General features: G+C 39.9%; 1 protein-coding gene across 2 annotated transcripts in view; it reads left to right on the forward strand.

Annotated features, from left to right (window-relative positions):
* The first annotated feature begins 821 nt into the window (after window positions 1–821).
* The window catches only part of anpep (alanyl aminopeptidase, membrane), a 46,107-nt gene continuing 24,428 nt past the window's right edge, over window positions 822–22,500 (forward strand). For both annotated transcript variants that reach the window (XM_031899221.1, XM_031899222.1), the window contains exon 1: window positions 822–1,136. The gene's annotated coding sequence lies outside the window, so the exon portion shown is untranslated. The remainder of the gene's footprint in view (window positions 1,137–22,500) is intronic.

Here is a 22,500-nt window from a genome sequence, read left to right on the forward strand (position 1 = left end):
AGGGCAGGTTTTGATCAGACCAACCCTTGATAGCATGCATAGAGGATTGTCCTCCAAGAACTTTGTGTGCAGCCTCCTGCATGGCAGCTGCTGAAAGTCTTATTTGGTTCCCTAATCGGAGGGGTTAAATGCCACCCTACAGTGGCAGGTAAGCAAAGCTATTTATGCCCTTCAGCTTTCTTATTAATGTTTCATGTCAAATCTGTGAACACTTTGGCTAACTCTCCCTATGTTGTGATATTTTCAGATCATATATAGAACAATACAAAGTTAGCAACAGTGAGAAATTGGAGAAAACTGAATGACTTCAGGTTGTGCATCATGGGTGAAACACTCAGCAGCACTTAGATAAAATGCAACAAAGATAATGAATGATTCTTTTATCTGAATTCACAGTTACTTATTAAAATGTGTTACAATTTTGAATTATGCTGATATTTTGCAGTCACTGAGGTGGAGCATAAATACATTCCACATCTATTCTTCTATGGCTTACCAGCAAATCAGAACAGCAAAATTACAATTCTTTCCTGAAGTCATGCTATAAATAAAAATATATCTTAATCGTAGTCATTGTGTGGAAACTGTTACAAATATATCTGTATTGCTAGATACAGAGTCAGACATTCATTTCCATAATGTATAGTGATTCAGTGTAGTGATTCTGAGAAAATGTGCCAGGAGGGCATTTCTCATCTGCAAACTGAGCCTGAGCTTCCAGACCTTGTAATTAGGCAACATCAGCCCAAGCCCACAAGTGGTTAACTCTGAATATGTGCTGTTCAAGCAGTGGGTCAGGTTACCAGCATTTATGTTCAGAGAAATTCTCCCTACCCTGTTTCTAATTTTGAGAGAGAGAGGGAAGTTGAACTTATTTGGTGTAATAGAGCAGACCTTTATGAGCTTTGTTAAGTGTGTGGGTCTGTGTGGGAGAAAAATGAATTTCAGTTAGGAGAATCACTCAAGTACCATCACGTGGAATTCGGAGACTCTCAGCTGTGTGGTCCTGCCATGATTTTTCCTGTACTTATTATTCTTAAGAAGGGAAAGGGACATTATTGCAAGGCTTCCTATGTATGCTAGAGCGGTGCAACAAGCCTATATGCTGATGAATCGTTGGAATGAATAGACAAAAGGTGAGTGAGGATTGTCTGGTTTAATGTTTCCAGTGGGAAAAAAGAGTGAAACAAATGGTTCTTTTTATGCTCAGGATACCTTTTTTAGGCATCATGGTGTCATATGTTCTTGCTTGCAGTTTTAAGATAAACTTTCCTGAAACCCCTGAGATTTACAACAAACTGTTATGTTTCCACACATTTATACACCGTGATTTCTGGTGGAAATATTTTCTCTTCAAACTTTTTTTTGGAAACATATATTCTAATTAAAGGTAGATGCCTTGGTTCACATATACTAAGTCTGCCCATCTGCAAGTCTGCCATACATGTTATGTTGTTTTGCCAAAGTCATTTGAACCTGAGCTACTGTGCAAATATCATCAGTGCACAAATGTTTATGTATAGGTATGTATAGGTCATGGCAGGACACCAAAGCACAAGGGTCAGAATATGGAGGATGCTACGCACACACACACACACACACACACATACACATACATACACACACACACACATACATACACACACACACACACACACCTAACATTGGGCATTAATGCCCGATTTGTGAGCACTCTCTCTAGTTGCACCTGCCTTCTTATGGTTTGCAGAGGTATCAGTGATGAATTCTTTGAAAAATAGTGGACTTTATGGCCATTACATTGTCATTTGGGTCAAAGAAGTGTAAGTTATATGTGAGCATTTGGAGAAATCTTCTAAATAGATTGAAAATACTAACACATTCTTAGCACAGAGGTTTTCAGGCCATTTTGGTTTAATGTCCTCATCCCCTCTGTGTAGACCACCATTTGGCAAGTCCCCTTGGCTCACTGCAAACTCAAAATACTGTCCTGCTGCTATAGACTCAGGAGAAACTAAGGCAGCCAATAAGCACACACACCAAACTCACCCTAAATTAACTTTATTTTGGACACCTGCCTTAGTTAGAACTACTTTGGATCCACCTCAGATTGCCAACTTTTTGGTATATTAGCTGCTGAGTCAGAGAAAATGGCACTTAATACCAGTGCTGTTTACAGGATAGGAATTCATCTAGAAAAGATGTGAACCCTAGCCCCAACCATCTCCCTGAACTTGTGTGCTCTGACAGCAAATGGGTGATTTTATTGACGGAATTGTGCTGAGCCTACCAAAATCTGATTTGCTAAAATGGAAATGACTGGACATGTGTTTCATTGCAATTTGGACTTTGGGCCCTCTGAATGTTCTAGCCCCACAGCTTGGGTAACTATTACCTTAGGGCTCAGTTACTAAAGGGTAAACATTTTTTGCCTATGCTCCTTGATGTTTGCACCCACCACTGTAAGGTGCAAATCTTGCAATTCCAGATTTGGAGCATAAAGATGTGCATCTGACACGGAATGCCATGCAAGTAGATGCAACATGTAAGGATGGTACGTGGGTGGACCATGGGTGCCCACATGCATGTTCCTTATTAGAATGCCTTTCAAAGTAGGGTTTCATCTCACCCCTTTAAAAGATGACAACTGAATACACATGCTGCAAGTTGGGTGCATCCAGCAGCACATGTATTTAGTAAGTGTCCTCTTTTAAAGGGGTGAAATAGCAACTAATGTTATTGTTGTTTCTGCCAACTCTATGGCTAATCTGAAACTCCCTAGCCCCTCTCTGACAGCTGAAGGTTATAGCAGTGTTGTAGTTCAGCAATGACTAAAGGGCCATGAGTTAAGTTACCTGTTTAACTTTAAATGCAACTCTGCAACTAAGTTCTGGAGTTTTTACCAAGTTCCAATTATTTTTTAGTTAAAGCGGTTGGTCACTAGGTGGCAGGCCAAAGGTATGCACTCTGGTGTTCTTAAAAAATTCAAATGATTTAATATATTTTAAATAATTCCATCTATGTTTTACTTTTTAGTCCAGTCCATATGTGCTGCCTTTCAGTTGTGGTGCACTACGAGTTGGCATAATATGTACACTGGAAACAGAGTCCATTTTATCTTTTATATATAGTGGTGTTTCTGCTGTTTTCCCCAAAGATTCCCCATGTCCATAACTACAGGGTTGGCCTTAGAGTGAATGGTGCTAAATATTGCAGTAAACACCCTCTGCAATGAGAGAACCACATATACGATACAGCATATGTCCTTTTAGTGCATGCTAACAGACTGATAGAAATAAATGATTAATAAAGAATAGTCATAATTGAAAAAAATGAATGTTTTATCTGGATCAATAAACAACACACAGTGTTAAGAAATGTAACGTTGCTTTGGGGAAAAAAATCCACTTTTTGCCTGTATTGGAAATGGTAATCAAAGAGTTAAGCTTCCTTGTTTCTCTTATGCTTTATGGCTGAGATTCTAGCTATCATTTATAACCCCAGTGCTCAGAGATTTAAAATTCACCGTGTATATCACTGTAGGATTTTGAACCCTGAAGGGCACTGACCCCTAGGCCTTTTTTTTGCCTGCAGCCAACCGCAGGTCCCTCATAATTATTGTGTAAATAGATTAGTAAGATGCCACCCCATCATTCCATGTGGCTCTTTGTGTGGCCACTAAGGTTGAAAAGTCCAAAGATCAGTCCTGACTAACGAGTAATTGGTTCATGACCCTGTATAGGAAGGGAAAATAGCACTGCAGAAGAAAGCAACATTGGCACCTTTCTTGTGTTCAAGCCCCCTACTGCTTGACAGAGAGAGGAGATCAATAATGGCACAGCTGAAGGGGGCCTGCTAAGGATGCAGGTCAGAGGTATCACAAATTAACTGCTCTTTTCCCTCCTCTTGGTCTGTGCCAGATGTGTACTCCTTGAAAGAATTTGTAAAAGTTTATATAGTGGTCTTGGCATTTCTTCTGCTATTTATTTGGTGTAATTTGACCCATCCCTGAACATTTAGAAGGGAAAGACAATTTGGAGCCGAGTATCTGTGATGAATCAGTTCCCTCTGATCTGCACAACATGTTTTTGTTGCACATATAGCTACTGGCCGGCCTGGTTGCCTGCAGAGTTTTGACCTCCGTTGCAGATGACCATAGATTGCCAATTAGTGCCTTGTGCCCTGCCCTTTTGGCAACAAACGATTTACTATATAATGCCTGGTGATAATGTTTAGAGGTATTGTCTAGAAATCATGTCTCAGGCTGGTCATACACGCACCAATATGATTTTCAGACCCTGTGTGGGCTCTGAATTATTGTCCCGATAATTTTCATGCCATGGAGATTGGTTGTTTAGTTGATTGGACAGGTTAGAAAATTTCACTTGCATAATGATAAAATCTGCATGTGCGGCCAGTAGCTATATGTGTGCAACAAAAACATGTTGTGCAGATCAGAGGGAACTGATTCATCACAGATACTCGGCTCCAAATTGTTTATTGTGTATCTGACGATATCCTTGGGGGACCTACAGTGCATTTCCAGGAAGTCACTTTTGTACAATTCATGTTTAGAACTTTATCCTACAATTTCAGTCTAAATGTTAGTTTTAGATTGTTGCATTTAAACGTACAATTGATATCTAAACATTCAGAAGAAGACTAAAATCTGAACCTGTATGGCCACCTTTAGCTTCTGAGCTAGGAAATGTCTTTGGGAACCATTAAAATCCGAAAGATTTTACTATTAAAGATCAAGGTTGTCTAGAATATATTTTGCAGGTGGCAGACCTCCCAGATGTACAGTACATCATCTTAACCAGGCCTTGGGAATCCTATCAAGGCTGTGATAAAATATATGTTTGGCTAACTCAGTTAATAAATACAAAACTGAATAATTTAACCTTTAATACATGCACTAGTGAATAATTAATCAGAGCAGGTTAATTGGGTGCACTAATGCTCCCCCAGGTACAAGCCTGTATGAGTGTGTGTACCTTTTATGAATGGCATAAATGTTCAAGCAATTCCATTTTATTGCCCTGTGCATGTGGTTGCTTTCATAAATGCCTTAAAGAGATACTGACATCAGAAATAAAACCTTTTCCCCATAAAAGTATTTGTCCATTGCCTTTACATTCCCTATCTGAGCCCCCATGTTCCTCTATGAGGGGGCTGCCATATTTGTGCAGCAGGAGGCCGTTAGCATTAGAAGCGATAACTGACAGGCTGAGAAGGGACAGTCAGGTTGGCAAAAGAGTCAGGTTTAGGAACTTCAAGTTACATTTACTTACAAAAGCAGCCCTATCAAGGAAAAATGATCAACATGATCTATAGGGAACTTTTACTGTACATTCAGATTTTGAAAAAAAAGCTTTTTAGTGTCAGAATAGAATGTGGGTGAGTTTTTATGTATTAAACTCCAAACACACATTTTGATAAATCTGTTTCTAATTGCACATTTAGGGCTCTGGCACACGGGGAGATTAGCCACCCGCAACAAATCTCCCTGTTTGCGGGCGACTAATCTCCCCGAAATGCCATCCCACCGGCGAAAATGTAAATCGCCGGTGGGATGGCATATGCCATGAGAGGAAGTGCAACAATTGCGTAAGTGTGTGTTCTAGGTGTTACAGCCACATTCTGGACCAAGGGCCTAATTGGCATCTAGTTATACAAATAATTAAAGTTTTTACCTTACAGGAATAAATAACTGCTATACAAAAGGGACATAGTATAATGCATATGCAAGCTGTGAGGTACATATGAACTCAGCACAAACTCTTGCACTGGGGCTCTTGGGCCCCTAGTTGTGTCCCTTTGATTATGTTTCTAATTGAATCTATAATTTAGGGGAGCTTTCGTAAATGGAAATCAGGCTCTTTAGTACATTATTCTGGTGGAGAACCAACAAACTTTTCCAGTGTATGATAGAGTGGTTAGCCCCCAGTCCATTTTGTAATTTATAATGAATGGAGCTCTTGGTAGAGGGGGGTACCCCAGGCATGCAGTGGAGCATCATCAAAGGAAAACCTATTCCTTCTGGACCTAAACTTTATATAAGGCACAAGGAGAGAGACAATAATGTTCTGGCCAAATGAAGCAGCCAAAGCCCTGGTAGTTAAAGCATTAAACTGGTATATTTATGTGGACACAATATGTGGGCACAAACGGTTCCAGTTTGCTGTACCCTGTTTAATAAGAGATGTCCCCAGGGTCACCAAGTGAACTTTACATCTGTACTTCTGGCTTGTGGGAGCCTTTAAATCCTTTTCCTTTGCTGTTTGTCCACTAGTATCACTTTTTATCTGAAGTGTTCATAGGTTAGCAATGATATAACCTTGCATTATCAATACTATAGAGCCTCTTCCTGTTATGCCCAAAATTAGTGCAATAAGAAATTATCTACAGATGTAATACATTGCAGGTACCCTTTGCTCTAATTATCTAAGCGATAATGATTGTGCATAATAAACTGAGATTAATTAAGTTAAAGTTTGTTTTTGTGTTAATAACATGGTTTAAAGGGGAAGTGCATCTTCCAAACACTTTATACAGTTGCTTCTTATTTGTGTATTGTCACCTACTGTATAGTCAACGAATGCAGTAAATTGTAGCAGTTTAAAGAGCAGGCAACCCTAGCTGCTACTGGGAAACACCGGGCAGTAAAATAATGGAAATTCAATTACAATTTTAAAAAATGTTAAAAGAAATAAAATTAAATAAAAATGCATTGTTTCTTGTATACTAATTGAATTTGAACTGAAAAACATGTTTGGAAGGTTATGTGCAGCATTAATGTTTCATTATGGGACAGATTTTGCAAGACCATTGTTAGTCAGAAACACAACATAACACAATGTTTATATATTCTGTTTATCACTCAGACCACAAACAAGTTCTCATTCCCCCCCAACATCCCCTGGCTGTACTGTCCTTGGCCCTGACCACACTACATATTCTTAGCTGGTTTGTAATTTGCCAAACCCTGAATGTGAATGCTAGGAATCATAGATCAACAACAGCAGTCAGTCAGTAAAGCACAATTCCTTTAAACCAAATGCTTCCATGTAAAGAACTGTAGTTATTGGACAGTGATGCTGCATTGTTGAATACTGTCTCTAAGACAATGTCATGTGAACTTTGATTTAATAATTTTGTGCAAGTTTCTCTTCCAAAGAAAATTTGTAATTTCTCTTTTATGTATTTCACATTTTCTCTGGAAAAGCAGAGGAGAAGGAGAATCTGAGTGATATATAACAGATGGCATGAAACTAACCTTGTGATCAGCCTGTCATTGAATTGTTCCAAGGTGAGGAGGGAGCAGGACGTTTTTTTAAATTTAGTTTATTATAACATGAAGATAGCCTTCCATTTGTTGTTACTTTGCATGCTGTTCATATCACTATTCTCTTTACTGTCCAGCATTTTATTGGCAGTGTCCTACTGACTTGCTCTAGGGCAGGGAAAGCTGGCAAAAGGCTATAATCACAATTGCTAATGATTAATCTCATCTGACATAAAATTGCTCATAAAATGCAAACGTTATTTATTTCCAAACATGGCACCTTGGAGTAAGGGTTTGACTCATGATTACTGAATTACCTGTCAATAAACCGCAATTAACCATTAAATATAGATAAAGCAAAAAAATAACTCAAACAAACAGCCCACACAGCAATTTATCCACTTACCTTATAAAAAATAGTAGATCATTGCCCTAGTGCATCTTTTGAAAGAACTGTAGATTTAGATTTTTGAAAAAGTTCATAGCTTTGCATTTAAGAACAAATATGGCATAGGTATTCCTTCATAGTAGATTTGTCAGGCAAAGTTATTTCCACATGCTATGCATAGTTTAGTTATATATCTACAAGCACATGTGGTATTTACCACCCCAAGCAGTATATACTATATGGCTCATCTTATGCAGCCCATAAAACATTACTATACAGTCACTGTACTCAGATTTCCATGCAAGCACAAATGCAATTTCAAGCACAATCGCAATTATTTTTTCACAGAATTCCAGTGTCATTGCAGTCACAAGAGGGTTAGGCCCCTGATTCATTTGCACTGTTCCTACCTCTTTAGGTGCAAGTATGCTGTGCTTATTGACGCTGGGTGCAAAGGGATCCTTGGAGGTGGTGGTAGCTCCAGGGTTCCCCTGTGTCAATAGATGCAGCAGCACTCAAGTTAGAACCAAAGGCAGCGCTAAGCAAACTATACAGAAGTGCAAGGAGCACATTTTGACAGTGATGTTATGTGCAGCTGAATGTGAACATTATGGGGAAAGCAACTGCACATGTGGATATACATAAGCTCTTTTACTAATGTATTTTTTTTTTTGGTGCTAAAACTTGATTTTTTCACATAAAAAAATGTGAATTTATTATGGAACAAAACCACATAAAACACTAATACAAAAACTTCTCCTTCTAAAAGCTGTAGAGGTTATGTAGTAGTCAATGGGAGTTGTCCTAAGCAAATTCTAACAATTTTCATATCATTTGTGGAGTTAGAGGTTTTTGGGTTTTTTGTTTGTAAGTCCACAAAGATTTATAGGAAAATGTAAAACCACCAAAAATTCATGGTTTTCATGTCCTTTTCTTCTGCATTTTAATTCATTCATGCAACTCAATTTGGATCTTTAAATAAATGACAAGACATTTGTGGTTTTAGTGGAAATGATCAGGTTGATAAATGTGCCTCCATGTCTTAAATAAAATTGGGTACAAGTATTTACTTTTCTATTTTTTATGCAGGTTAGAACCCAGCACATAACAGTATAAAGAAAAATCATACGTTTAGTTCCCAATTAAAAAGAAAACATTTCATTGGTACACATATATATAGTAGCAGGAGGAGTAGAAGCATCGGTACCCCACCGTCAGTTACCTATGCTAGCCACCAGCTTGATGTGCAAACCCATCTTTTCAGTCTTCTCACATGTTTGTCAGCCAGCCAATCACAAATCAGCCAACTCTGCACCATTTCCCATATTTAAAGGCTAAATTGATATTCTGTAATGACCTATCCTATTCAATAACACTGGGAGAATAGGTAGCGCTCCAACACTAGTACTAAAAGGCTACCCTTTCCTAGCACTCTTAGTTACACCCATCAAATCTCCATCTTATTTTAGCTTAGCTTATTTTAGGGCATTGACTCAAGGGATGAGAACATATTTTTGCCGCTTTATAGGTCCCTGGTAAGGCCTCACCTTGAGTATGCAGTGCAGTTTTGGGCTCCAGTCCTTAAGAAGGATATTAATGAGCTGGAGAGAGTGCAGAGACGTGCAACTAAACTGGTAAAGGGGATGGAAGATTTAAGCTATGAGGTTAGACTGTCGAGGTTGGGGTTGTTTTCTCTGGAAAAGAGGCGCTTGCGAGGGGACATGATTACTCTGTACAAGTACATTAGAGGGGATTATAGGCAGTTGGGGGATGTTCTTTTTTCCCATAAAAACAATCAGCGCACCAGAGGTCACCCCTATAGATTAGAGGAACAGAGTTTCCATTTGAAGCAGCGTAGGTGGTTTTTCACGGTGAGGGCAGTGAGGTTATGGAATGCACTTCCTAGTGATGTGGTAATGGCAGACTCTGTTAATGCCTTTAAGAGGGGCCTGGATGAGTTATTGAACAAGCAGAATATCCAAGGCTATTGTGATACTAATATCTACAGTTAGTATTACTGGTTGTATATATATAGTTTATGTATGTGAGTGTATAGATTGGTTAGTATAGGTTGTGTGCTGGGTTTACTCGGATGGGTTGAACTTGATGGACAATGGTCTTTTTTCAACCCTATGTAACTATGTAACTATGTAACTAAATATAAAAGCTCCTTGCTATTGTATGGCACCAATCCCATATATGCTTCATTACTAGCATTATTACCCACAATATTTGCCTGGCATTCCTAGTGTTCCATGGTTACAGAATTAAAGTGTAAAGATCTGATTTTCATTTATTCAGTGTGTGATCTTTCTATTACCTCAAACTAAGAAGGTCAAACATCCAGGATTTCACAGGTTAGAACAGAGTACACCATCTCCTTGCCCAAAGCCGTATATCAAATTCTTTATGGCTGTTTAAAAAATAAACTGCAAATGTACATAGTACCTCCTAGGTAAATGCCATGATATTAGCGGAACAATCATACGTACAATCTGAAAATATCTGAAAATTTCATCAGAATGGAAAAATATACAAATACTATGTGGCCCACATTGCACTATGCCCTGCACATGCATCTGCCCAGTGCCTTATGAAAGAACAAAGGGAAACTGCAGTAAAGTGTCAGTTACCCATTTTCCCTGATGTTAATGGTCCCCATTTTCTATTTCCAACTGGCTTATTTGGCACATATATATTGAAGATTAAGGTTTGTAGCGTGTAATCCTGTCACTAAAGCAAAACCCCCAACAACCAACTTCTATCATAAGATAGTAATCATAATAACCACTCAGACAACATAATTAGTTTTTGGAAAAAGGGGAGGTCATGTTTATTAAAATGTTAACGATAAAAATGTGGGCCCCAAATCATTCCTATTTAAGGGAGAACACACTTTGCACCACTGCAAATGGGCAGGCCCACCACCAGTTGTCATAGCCGACATGTATGGGCCTCTCTCGGAAGCAAAACCAGTACCAGTGAGCCCCTCAGTGGTTGCCCCTCTGAAAACACACTTGGGCTTCTCCTGTAGGCATACTCGTTGACCTGGAAGCAAAACCAGTACCAGTGAGCACCTCAGTGGTTGCCCCTACTTGGTTTATCCCCAAGGCCAAAAAGCAAAATCCGTGTGAAATCGCAGAAGTTGCCTTGAGAGGAAACTTCCGCGATTTCAGTGAAATCGCACCGCCGCGTATGCCATACCACCGGCGATTTACATTTCCGCCGGTGGGATGGCAATTTGGGGAGATTAGTCACCCGCAAACAGGGAGATTTATCATGGGCGACTAATCTCCCCGTGTGCCAGAGCCCTAATTTTCCACTCCTCTATAGCAGTCCATTGTTTCCAGACAAACCCATTAACTGACTCCACTGCCAATTGTTTTTCAATTAAGATACCCCCTGACTGATTTCATTGCTATTCCCATCACCTATTGTTTATCAATTAATAAGCCCCTCAGACTGATTTAATCCGGCCTATTACCTACACAGCACTTATGGGGCTTCTTTTGTATTTACTACACTCAGCCTCTTCTACAAATCAGTAAAGACTCTTCTGGGCCTGATAAATTCATACCCACCCCCAGCAGCTGCAGGGTCTACTGCTCATCTTGCTCCTGTATATATGGTGAATTTGTGGGGGCTAGGTTCATTATAGTGGTTCACTAGAACTGCTAATCATACATGGGATTGGAAAGAAAGAGATATTAATTGCAATGCAAACATATACGTAACTCCATGTCCACATTTCTCTCACAATGGGCGTAGCAAGACAATAGGCAAATACACTTGTACACATCTGCAAGCGGCATCATTTCTGCAGACATTTGATGAGAAAAGAACTCCAAGGTAAGGATTACATTTTGGATTTAGTGGTGGAAACAAATTTAGGTTCCTTGAGTAACATGCAGTCCACAGTGAAATGCAGGCAGTCTGGGGAAGTGGTATCATTCCATTCACTACCAGTAGTTCATTTTAGTATGTTCTAGAACAGAGGTCCCCAACTTTTTTTTACCTGTGAGCCACACTTAAATATACAAACTGTTGGTGAGCCACACAAGCATTAATGAGTTCCTTAGTGATACAAAATAAGGGCTGTGATAGTCTAATTGGTAGCCCCGTATTTACTGCTAGCCTGCAGCAAGCTCTGTTTGGAAACCTGTGTCTTATTTGCTTTCAAAATTTGATTTCAAGCCAGGAATTTAAAAATAGGCTATTGCTTTGAGGTGACAGTGAGAAACATCAGTGGAGGCGCTAAGCACAATCTTGCTCATAAACCACTGGTCGGGGATCACTGTTCCAGAATTTCCTATTCTAAGCATCTTTTTAATTAGTCTTTGTTTCCATCATCTTTCAATTAGTATTGGGGGTCGGGACCCATAAAATGGGGGGGGGGGCTGGTTACTTCTAATGTATTGATTAGTAATGGTTACTCTGGAACATATCTCCTGGCATTTCCTATATTCCTCCAATGCTAATAGCCATGCATTTGCCTCTAGTCACCACCTGCTAACAGAGTTATTTATGGGACCTAGCAACAAAGCTAGCATTGATACATTTTTATGGGGGGGGGGCTGCTTAGTCACTCCAGGACCCCTAGTAAAAGTGTTTGCCATTTAGTTTTTACACATTTTTTAATGTAAGCTCCAGAGAAAATAATAAGCTCATGTACCTTAAAGAGATACTGACACCAGAAATGAAACCATTTTTACATCTGTCATAACATTGTCTTTGCATACTATTTATAATTTTGCCATAAAAGTATTTGGCCAAGCTTTTACATTCCCTATCTGATACCCCATGTTCCTCTATGAGGGGGCTGCCATATTTGTGCAGCAGGAGGCTGTTAGCATTAGAAGCTATAACTGACAGGCTGAGAAGGGACAGTCAGGCTGGCAAAACAGTCAGGTTTTGGGATTTCAAGTAACAATTACTTACAAAAGCAGCCCTATCAGTAAAAAATGATCAACACGACCTATAGGCAACTTTTTATGTAGATTTATATTTTAAAAAGTTGTGTTGTCGTGTCAGTATCACTTTAAAGTATAGTTCATGATGGTAAAGTGATGGTAATTTCCATCTGACCTTCCAGTGAGGCGATAGCTCTCCCTGTGCCCATTAGTTACAGTAAGTCTGTGTCACTTATATTTTCACCAAAATGGTCATATGTAAACCAATATTGTTTCCCAATGGATTCAATTACTACTGGTGACTACTGATGACTTCATATCTTATAAAAGCAAAAGACCTCAGATGATGTTTCTGACTAAAACAGTGTTCCTGGCATTTCAGGGATTTCCAAATTGCAAAATCATTTCCATGCCTTGCCAGGAAACCATTTGATTTCTATTAGAGGAGCTTTAGTAATAATCATATACATGTCCAGCACAGAATCAGTACATAGGGGGAAAGTTCAGCCAACTGGCCTAGGACAGGATGAGATCCCCCAGTACAAACAAACAGCACTCTTTGTAAGCCGTGGGATTACTATTATAATTTAATTAATTGCCTTTTCCTCAGCTTCCTTGTATTTTACTTACTGGGAGGGCAGGTTAGGCTTCCAGTTAGTTGTAGCACTCCCACACCCTTCCCTTCTAATAACTGAACTAAAATAGAACCCTGTTTTTAAAAAAAGAATGGATTGCTAGTAAGTCATAGGCACGGGAAATGTGCATTGATCAAGCCAATCACCTTAGCATTTTTATTATTATTATTATTGCACACCTCCAGTAAGCATATTCCCTAAACATACAATGTATAGAAATTATGTGCACAAATATATAGCATAGAGATGATCCACAGATGCACAGATTCCTTGTTCTATGGCAATGGCAGATAAGCGGTGGCACTTCAGATGGTTTGAGACATCTCTTAACATCACTTAGCATCCTACTAACAGCTAAAGAGACGTAGGTTGCCCATTAATTGAATTGCCGACTGGTTGTGCAGGGGACCTTGTGAAGACTAAGTACCTAAAGAAGAATTTATCAGGTTGTGATTGGGTGGTAAGACTTTAAAATCTCCAGTTAAATTCAGTCAATTAAGGCTAAGCTCCCTGCAAAAAAACTGAAATGAAAATTTAAACAGAAAACTTATATGGAGATAAGATGTTTGGCAAGTTCTCTTGGATCTCTGTTTGTTTCCCACTAAATAATGAGTTTCTAATGCTGGGCAGCCTGCATCACTGATAAGAGGTTTGCGTCCCTAGGCTTGGCTTAGGTGGGATTGGTGGAGTTTATTGAATAATTCTGTGGTCAGTATCCTAGACAGCAATGTTTTGTGCAAATATCTGTATAGCTAAATCCATAGCCTTTTATATGGCTCATATCACCTAGACATGTCCAGTTAGTAGTATTGTAGCTTGTCTGCGTGTATCTTGTTAGCAAATAACTAATATTGTGTCCCATGCGTTCAGTAATGTCACTATAGTCCAATACTGTATGTCCAGGTACAAAACCTTTACCAGGCACCCTCCCCCCATCATCCTTACTGATAATGGGGAAAATAGCACAGCATTCCCCAATCCTCATGGTAAACCCCTTTTTGGGGGACAGGCCCTAGTGCAGTCGCACATCCAGCTCCCCTGAATTCAAAGCAGATTTAAATCCAATAACCAATTTGATTGGAAAACAGTTTGTAAAAAAAAGTGGTTGCATGTCTTGCATAAAAAAGGGCATAAAGTCAGGGGATGAAAACACATTTTTTTTGGTCCCTGGTAAGGCATCACCTTGAGTATGCAGTGCAGTTTTGGGCTCCAGTCCTTAAAGAGATACTGACACCAGAAATGAAAACTTTTTTACATCTATCAAAACATTGTCTTTGCATGAGCTTTATAATTTTGCCATAAAAGTATTTGCTGATGCTTTTCCATTCCTTATCTGATCCCCCATGTTCCCCTATGAGGAGGCTGCCATATTTGTGCAGCAGGAGTCTGTTAGCATTAAAAGCTATAACTGACAGGCTGAGAAGGGACAGTCAGGTTGGCAAAACAGTCAGGTTTAGGAACTTCAAGCAACAATTACATACAAAACCAGCCCTAAGAGTGAAAAAAGATCAACATGACCTATAGGTAACTTTTTATGTAGATTCATAATTTGAAAAGTAGTTTTTTCGTGTCAGTATCACTTTAAGAAGGATATTAATGAGCTGGAGAGAGTGCAGAGACGTGCAACTAAACTGGTTAAGGGGATGGAAGATTTAAACTATGAGGTGAGACTGTCGAGGTTGGGGTTGTTTTCTCTGGAAAAGAGGCGCTTGCGAGGGGACATGATTACTCTGTACAAGTACATTAGAGGGGATTATAGGCAGTTGGGGATGTTCTTTTTTCCCATAAAAACAATCAACGCACCAGAGGTCACCCCTTTAGATTAGAGGAAAGGAGTTTCCATTTGAAGCAGCGTAGGGGGTTCCTCACGGTGAGGGCAGTGAGGTTGTGGAATGCCCTTCCTAGAGATGTGGTAATGGCAGATTCTGTTAATGCCTTTAAGAGGGGCCTGGATGAGTTATTGAACAAGCAGAATATCCAAGGCTATAGTGACAAAAAAATCTACAGTTAAAACCCCCAATGGGGTTTGATGGGAAGGGTGGATTTTTGGTCTCACAAAGAGAAACTGAACAGAGACTTGAAGATGAGAGAATATATGCTGATTAACCTTAGGTTTAGCCATAGATGGGGCAATGGAGACTATAAACCATTATTAAATGAATTTGGAATTTAATAAACAAGATGTGATAACACAAAACTTAACAATGCACAGAAGGAACAAAACAAATATACAGGCCAGGGACAGGGAGAACCAGCAGGTTGAGATGGAGTCCAGTAATCAGGCAAGTTGTCGGGACAGGCAGTCGGCAACGGAGTCAAGGAACAGGCTGAGGGTCAAAACTGGGAGATCCACAAGAACAAGGACAGGCACTGGAGCGTGGGAACAAGGCAGGGGTCACATAACCAGGAAAGAACTCAAGAACTAGGAACTAGATGGGATCACAGGAACACAGGTTGGAAAGATCTCAGCTAACAGCTAATTGATTAAGTAAAGAGCCAGGGGCAGGATTATAAGGGGTCTAAACTGATTAATGAACTACACATGGCGATAATGTGGTGGGTGGAGGAAAGGGAGCAGATGACAGGAATACAAAAGGAATTATTATTATTATTATTATTATTAGAGAAACATGATTATAGCTAGCATAAAGGTCCTCCAGTGGCTCAGTTGAGTAATACACCAGCATTTCAAGGAACAATTCAGGGATCAAATCCCAGTAAAGGTGGCCATACACGTTAAAATCTTCTCCAGATATACCCACCTAAACTGGCTGTTATTGGGTTGATTCAATTGTTTGGCCCTAGGATCAAATTACAAAGAAAGGTATAGTAGCCATTGGACTGTGGACCACATCAAAGAGTCAATGCAATCCACAATCCAATGGGAAAATAAAACCTGCTGATTTTCAGCCAAATATCGATCTGGGAGGCCCCATACATGTACAGATAAGCTGCTGAATTGGTCTAAAGCAGTGCTGTCCAACTTCTGCGGTGCCGAGGGCCGGAATTTCTCTAGAATACATGGTGAAGGGCCACTAATGGAAGCCAGTTTTGGCCACTCCCCTTTTTTGAACCACACCCACTTCAAACCACACCCATTTTATCACAATGGTGGTAGTGCAGCAAAAACCCAAATGCTTGGTCCTCACTGTGGGGATATCAACAGTTATTCATATATGAAAGAATTATATTATGTCATATTAAGACACACCCTTAAATCCATATGCCTCCTCCTCCCCTGTGGATAGCAGAGCAACCCCCAGCAACATAATTACACACCTTAGGGACCATTTAATGGCTGTTTCCAACTACTAACAAACTCCCAGAACAAACCCCTGCCAGGTTCACCTCTCACAGGCAGCATAGGGCAGGCAGAATATGGCACTCACAGGCGCACTCTGCCTCCCTTATGCTGTCTGTGTATGCCATACTCTGCCTGTCCTATGCTGCCTGTGTGTGCCATACTCTGCCTGCCCTATGCTGCCTGTGTGTGCCATACTCTGCCTGCCCTTAACTATCTTGTGTATTCCATACTCTGCCTGCCCTATGCTGCCTGTGTGTTCCATACCCTCCCTGCCCTATGCTGCCTATGTGCCATATTATGCCTGCCCTATGCTGCCTGTGTGTTCCATACCCTCCCTGCCCTATACTGCCTATGTGCCATACTTTGCCTACCCTATGCTGTCTGTGCAGGGGTTGAACAATGCAGAAACTAAAAGGTGTGAACAGTACAGGGGATTACATGTTTAAACATTACAAGGGGATTACAGCCTGAATCTGAGGTGAGAACTATGCAGGGGGCCGGTTAATATCAGTACTGATACCATTTAAAGCTTCCACAAAGGTAAGCCATCACAGCAGCCAGACAGGTGGGGGGCCACACAGAGGGGGGTCGCATGCAGGCGCCAGCAGGCCGCCAGTTGGACAGCACTGGTCTAAAGAACTCAAATTGGCAGATTAAATCAGCCTGTGTATGGCCACCTAAAATCCTCACAAAAATGTACCAAAAAGCACTTTATTAATTAAGTTAACAATATACTTAATTAGCTACCCAGGGATTTATATTTGGGCTCCATATATCTGCCACCTTGTGGTCGCATCGGGATTTTCCTTTCTCAAAATCTTTAATAAGAATCCTTTTCTTTTTTAAAAAGCATCCTCATTCAATCAGCAATGAATTGTGTGATTAACAGTGCCATTTCAGCCACAAGGGAGGGTGAGACCCATGTGTTAGCTGGCACGTCAAGAGTCAGTTTTCTCTTTTTTTTTTTTTTATAAATGTGGCATGGGGGCGGATATAATGGATCTACTGCCCCAGGTGGAAGCAGACTTAGATACCACTTGGTGATTAACAAATGTTCTGGTTTGAACACTAAAGACCATTTGAGGATCTATATGTTTGGAATTCAACCAACAGATCAACAGATAATCTATATACTGGTGACTTTTAAAGTGGGTTTATGTGATTAATTTTTATATTGCTTTTTATTATTATTATTATTAACATTTATTTATAAAGCGCCAACATATTCCGCAGCGCTGTACAATAAGTCGGTTACATACATTGGACATACAGAGTAACATATAAAGCAATCAGTAACCGATACAAGAGGTGAAGTGGGCCCTGCCCAAAAGAGCTTAGGTAAGTAAGAAGCTGGACAGTGGGGATGCAGTAGATAAAATCTATTTGGATTTTGCCAAAGCATTTGATACCGTTCCCCACAAACGACTGCTTTCTAAGCTAAGGTCTATTGGTCTTAGTGAAGTCGTTTGCACATGGATAGAAAACTGGCTACAGGATCGGGTACAGAGGGTGGTTGTTAATGGCACATTCTCTACTTGGAGTAAGGTTCTCAGTGGGGTCCCTCAGGGTTCTGTACTGGGTCCACTTTTGTTTAACATTATAATTAATGACTTAGGGGAAGGTATGGTAAGTTATGTATCAGTGTTTGCAGATGACACAAAACTCTGCAGACCAGTCAATTCTATCCAGGATGTGGCATCCTTGCAGCAGGATCTTGGCCAACTGGCAATCTGGGCAGCTAAGTGACTAGGCCCGAATTTGTGGTGAGGCCCACAAAACTTTAGCGCATCCCGTTCCCAGTGCCCCATATGTAAGTGGAAAAGATGCTCATGTGCGCAATCCTGAGGGGGAGGAGTTTGGGGTTATTATAGATAATAAACTTGACTGTAACCATACCTCCCAACTGTCCCGATTTTCGCGGGACAGTCCCTCTTTTGACAGCTCAACCCGCAGTCCCGGATTCTTACTAAAAAGTCCCTCATTTCCCTTTGATCTCCTGCACTGAAGCTAAAAAAGATACAAATTTAATTAAAAGTAGCTTTTGGCCGAGAGCCCAGAAATCTTAATGAGCGACACCTGCACTTAGATACATTGTTTCTCATTTTTAATTAAATAAGTTGGCAGAGAGCCCAGAGGTAAAAAGCCACACCTGCACTGTGATACAATTGTAACTAATAAGCTAAACAGGTCTCTTAGGGGAACTGAGACTTGCTGCTAAACGGGCAATTTTACCTTTTTCAGCAAAACTGTAATAACACATAAAACCCCCAAATCCCCAGAAATGTGTTCAAACTTTAAATAACCTGCCAAATTTAATCAAATGGGAGTGGTATTTAGGGGGTGTGGTTGCAATAATGGACGTACTCAAAAAAATTTGCTGCGCTGTGCGTGCCATTTATTTTTGTCCCTATCTCCGTTGTCTCAAAATGTTGGGAGGTATGTTGTAGCAAGCAATGCCAGGCAGCAGCAGCAAGGGCAGACAAGGTTTTGAGCTGTATTAAAAGGGGTATAGATTTGCGGGAGGAGGGGGTTATCTTTCCGCTTTACAGAGCGCTGGTCCCATCTAGAATATGCCATGCAGTTTTGGTCTCCAATGCTCAAACGGGATAATTTTCCCCCACTGTGCCAAACTGGAGAGTCTTTAGAAAATGTTATTGCCTTCCTCTGGATCAACTAGCAGTTAGGCAAGTTATACAGGCAAAAAAGGTTGAACTTGATGAACATGTCGGTTTTTTCAACCTAACTTACTATGTTACCTACAATAATACAGGTTTACTGGAAGATTCTGCATCCATGCATTTCATTAGGTAATTAGATTACATATTTTGTGCAAAGCTTGGGAGTAACTATGATCTGTAAAAGGAAGTGATTACCCCAAGTGTAAGGCAGGACAAAGATCTTTGCACTTATGTTTACGTATTGTGTTGGTACTGTCTGGTTATATAACTGCTGTGGTTAGAAGAAAGAGATAAGCAAATTATTTATGGATATGGCCTTCTTATATGAATTGCTCTCTGTTAATGTTTATCAGTTTCCATGCAATATCTGACTGAGATAATAGCAGAGTCATCATGCTTTAATGAACTTTCCCGATGTAACAAATAGATTATTATTATCACTATCCATGTATAATGCCACTGCTAGTGACAAGCGAAACTGTTACATTTACTTTTGCTGAAAAACGTATGAAATGGTGCAAATTCTGCCAAAATGCATTGGTGTCAATATATAGGTGAAGTTACATTGTGGTTTAGGCTCTGCAATAACGTAAAAATAACGTATGTAAAAAGTATACATTGCCCTGTCTTGTCAAAAAAGATTTTTTTAATTACTTTTTTTCCCAGTGAAGCATTTCACCCCTGTTGAAATTGCAAATTTTGCTCGGAAACTGTACCAACGGATAAAGTTTGCATATCCCCTATATATATTATATATAAATATATATGCAGCCTTCCAACTGCTGTTGCACTACAACTCAAATATAAGCTATCAGGCTTTTGAGAATTTAACATTGCCTAGGAGTAAAGGAAACAACCTATTTCTATATAGAGGCAAATATATAATTCAAGACAATTTGCTTGGTTTTGAAAAAAAATGTTTATATCATAATGTTATTTCTAAGACTATTAAAAAATGTGGCCGGCCTGTCTCACAATTGAAAACCAATTCATAAACCGATGGTGTGTGCATATTAAAAGTCTTGTTTTATGAACCTTTTTCTAATCTATTTGACTTTTAGGAGATGTAATTAGTTTTAGTTCCATAACAGATGTAGAGGGTGCAAGTTGGATCAACTAGGGTCCTTATAGCCTCTTTTAGTTCAGCATCACCCCCTTTTATATTTGTTTCTGTTCTGAATACAGCTCGACACAAAATAATTCAGCACTGCAATTGCGCATCGCCCTTCTGTGCTTCATGTCACCTTAGTTAATTGCCATGAGCAGAAGGTTAGGGGCTAATAGAAAAAAGTCCATCAATGTTCAGATCAAAGAGATGATTATAATTTCCAAGACCTTTCATGATGAGCAGAAAAAATGGAAGACTATTAAATTAGGTAGAATATTGCTATGTTCCTATCGGTCTGTCCAGCTTTACTTGTTCAGCTAGCCATACGTACTGTGCACAAACATCTTTACGCTAAATCTGTTTGTGATGAGTTCTATATAACAATGAAAGTCTGAAAAATTTATGGAACTACTGATATTTCAATCACTGGTGTATGAGGAAGTATCTTTCCAACATTATTGCCCTGTTATAAATGACAGCAATATTTTGCCTCCACTGCAATTGTGGGATTAAACTTATTGGGACAGGTGTTAAGGGGCTGTAAACCCTAAAACCACCATGTTTTTGCCATGAGTTTTTTATTTGATAAAGTGCACAAGAGTCAGGAGTCTGAATCTTTAGTGCAGAATGGGACACACAGATACTGCTTTCCAGTGCAAATTAACATTCACATATAACTTTAAAATGTTATGTATATTGGAAAGTTGCCATATGGCTAAAAATGCTGTATTTTATATACTTTATATACTTATTGCACCAGCCTGAATGTTTTAGGCTTGTTTAGGAATGTTCGGTTGTGCATGGGAGTTCCCCATCTTGGATTGTGTTAGGGGTGTCAGTGACACTGCACATGCCCAATGTGCTCTGGGCAGCTGTTGAGGAGCTAAGCTTAATAGTTGTCTCAAAAGCAAAAAAGTTTGTCTGTCATAAAAGCTGATGCTACAGGGCTGATTATTAAAGTCCAATGCTATTTGCACTGGTTTCAGAGTTGCCATGTAATGGGAATCTTCATTAATTCCTAATCAGTCTTGTATTGGGACTATCTTTACAGTATATTGTGAGTGGGTCCCTAAGCTCAGTAAGTGACAGCAGCACAAAGCATGTGCAGGGAATCAGATACTGGGGCATCTTCACGCCTTGAGCTGGTACAGAAGCACAAAATATAATGTACAACTTCTTTAGTTAAAGGGATACTGTCATGATTTTTATTGTATACATTTAATTTCTAAATTACACTGTTTACATAGCAAATAATTTACTCTGCCATTTATAATTGTATTCTTGAACCAACAAATTTTGGTACTATAGGTGTGTAGGCGCCAACTCAGTGCATTGTGCCCGAGTCTGAGCTTTCAGAAGGAGCCAGCGCTACACATTAGAACTGCTTTCAGATAACCTATTGTTTCTCCTACTCCCATGTAACTGGAGGAGTCCCAAGCCGGACTTGGATTTCTTACTATTGAGTGCTATTCTGATATCTACTGGGAGCTGCTATCTTGCTCCCTTCCCATTGTTCTGCTGATTGGCTGCTGGGAGGGGGTGATATCACTCCAACTTGCAGCGCAGCAGTAAAGTGTTTCTGAAGTTTATCAGAGCACAGGTCACACGGCTGTGGCACCCTGGGAAATGAAGAATATGGCTAGCCCCATGTGCAATTTTAAAATTAAATATAAAATAATCTGATTTGAATGATTGGATTATGGTAATCGTGTTACCTCTATGGGTTTACATGTCAGGGAATCCCCTACTTCTATGAATGGTGATACATCATTGAGATTAATGTCAAAGTGCAGTTGGTGTTGATTTAACAATACTAGATACTTTGCTCTGAAGGCTATCCTTGTGTAACAATGGTGAAACAGACATACTGAAAGACACAGTAGAGCAGTGCTGTCCAACTTCTGTAGTACCGAGGGCCGGAATTTTTCCGACCTACGTGGTGGAGGGCCGATAATGAAAGCCAGTTTTGACCACTCCCCTTTTTGAAACCGCACCCACTTGAAACCACACCCATGTTATCACATGACCACACCCATATTAATGGTTGTAGTACAGCAAAAACCTGCCATCCCTACCCTGCCTGTGTGTGCCATACTCTGCCTTCCCTACCCTGCCTGTGTGTGCCACACTCTGCCTTCCCTACCCTGCCTGTGTGTGCCATACTCTGCCTTCCCTACCCTGCCTGCGTGTGCCATACTTTGACTGTGTGT

This window comes from Xenopus tropicalis, chromosome 3 (genome assembly GCF_000004195.4).
Source record: "Xenopus tropicalis strain Nigerian chromosome 3, UCB_Xtro_10.0, whole genome shotgun sequence".
Lineage (NCBI taxonomy): Eukaryota > Metazoa > Chordata > Amphibia > Anura > Pipidae > Xenopus > Xenopus tropicalis.